Here is a 2256-nt window from a genome sequence, read left to right as displayed (position 1 = left end):
AAAGCGCCCCGCCCCGCCCCGCTCCAGACGTGCCTCCAGCCGTCCCAGCGACCTGCGTGCCTGTGCGCGCCGCGACGATTACCTGGCCGAGCGTGTGCGGCGAGCAAGAGGAGAAGGAAAGAAAAAAAAAAGTGGGTCCCGAAGATAGGCTTTTTTTTGTTTTGAGCCGCCGCCCGGGCCGGATCAGGCCGGGAAGAGACGGATATAGAGGAGGAGGAGGAGGAGGAGGAGAATCGTGCACTTATTGTCGTGATTTCTGTGTGTGGTGTTTGGTGCTGTGTAGATACGGCATCTCAGCGTCAGCAGCGACTCTTCCGAATACATTTTAGGAGAGGTTCCATCTATGGTGTGGCGCATCTGTGATTCGAATCGTTGTACCTCTTTTGGCCACGCTGACAGTAGTGTAAAGGGTTTCGACCGTAAGACGCGACGAACCAGGTGGCTGAGAGAATCCCCATCAGCTTTTCGCGGTGGCCGTGGTCGCGCGCGGCCTGGTGCTCTATCGCGCGCATCTCCCGCCCATCTCCGGATGACATGAATATGCGTCGGACGGGGCGCGCGCGCGGCGATGAGGCGGTCCAAAGTGTCCAAAGTCTGCAGAGCCCCGCAGCCGCCAGCCGCCAGCCGCCGCAAGCACACACCAAAGTCAAACCACTATTTATAGAACATTATCGTGCCCCGGTGGGTCCTGTGTGTCGTGTACAACGTCCTGCTGCTGCTTATGCACCAATCCCTCAAAGCCTCCGGCCTGGCACCACATAGCGATGGGGTGACAGGGACAGATAAAGTAGCCCCGAAACCCCGTTCTAGCCTTCTTTAAGGCGTTTATGATTGATCGGACTCTCTCTGTCTCTCTCTCTGACGTGGTGTCTAAAAAATTGTTTATTTTCTTTAAAAATAAAATGAAACTTCTCTGCCTTGATGTATCCCAATTTCCTTGTCTAAATTTCTACAAGCCACTCGACCTTCCTTGGAGAGACGGTTGCGTGGCTCGGCCAGCCCCGTGCCCCGTGGCGGGGGCTCCAGGAACTGAACTGCCGAAATGGATAGAGACATGCCATTATTATGCAGTGAGACATGCACGCCCCCTTAAACCAAAACGAAAACGAAAAAAAAAGTTTACAAATCGTTTTATCCTTTTCGTGTGCCTTGCAATCCGGGGTAGAGTAGATTTGTGGTCGTTATGGTCAGCTTGCCTCGTTATTTCCCCCTGTGGCCCCTGTAGCCCCTGTGGACCCTCCTGTGGCCCATGTGGCCCCTGTGGTCCTGTGGCCCCTGCGCTGGCCCGGGCAGGGACCCTCGTACACACACACACATTTCCCTTTCCTCTACGTGTTTGGGGTTTCCTGCCGCCCCGCCCGCGCTGCCCTATTCCGTCTCTGCCCCCTTTCCCCCTCGTTAGTGTTTTGACCACTGCTCGGGGGGCGTAACGCGCGTACTAGACGGCTGTGGCTCACACACACACGCTCACAACAACACACAAACACATCACACACACACACACACAGACACAGACACAGAGGCATACATGCTATGCATACTGCCGCTCAATCTGCTCTAGGCTTGACGCCTGCTGCTATCCGCTGCTATCTCACTGTGTGTGTGTGTGAGTGTGAGTGGCGCTTGCTGGTCTGGTGTGGCCCAGCCGACGCCGCAAACAAGCTTTCGAGTATATCGGTTGCAACCTTGCTGCGCATCAACTGTCGTTGCCCAACGGAAGCCACCAGCGGCGGCGTGGACGATTCGCAGCTGGCTTTGACTCACGTGGCATCGGTCTAGTCTAGTAGCAAGCGAGAGAAACAGAACGCAGGTTCGAAAAAGTCATTCAACACAAATTTAAAAACGATTTTAAAAAGTACATAAAGCCTCACATTCCAGATGTGGTTTTAATTGTTTATTGTAGAGCAGAATTCTTACAGTGAGTGGGAAACGAACAACACATTGAGTGCCTCATTTTCACAATCACCCATAGTTTCTCGTCGTGGTTTTCCTGCAGAGCGGTCCGCGTGGCTTAGCTGCCTTTCGTGCAAATTCTTTCCCCCGACTTTCTTGCACCAACTAGTAGTAGTAAAGTAGCCGTGTCCGGAGGCGTCGGGGTGGCCGGTGCCAGTTCGGCGGACATGCCAAATGAGACCTGACGTGGGGCCGCGCTGTGGCCGCGCCGTGGCCTCCCCTGCGGGCGCAGGACGGCGGCCTGCTGGCTGGTGGGTCCCGCGGACCCCCCGCGCCGTACGTACTCTGCTGCTGCTCGCCCCC

This window comes from Frankliniella occidentalis, unplaced genomic scaffold (genome assembly GCF_000697945.3).
Source record: "Frankliniella occidentalis isolate FOCC.00 unplaced genomic scaffold, Focc_3.1 Scaffold3158, whole genome shotgun sequence".
In the NCBI taxonomy this organism is placed as follows: domain Eukaryota; kingdom Metazoa; phylum Arthropoda; class Insecta; order Thysanoptera; family Thripidae; genus Frankliniella; species Frankliniella occidentalis.
Note: the sequence above shows the minus strand (reverse complement) of the source record.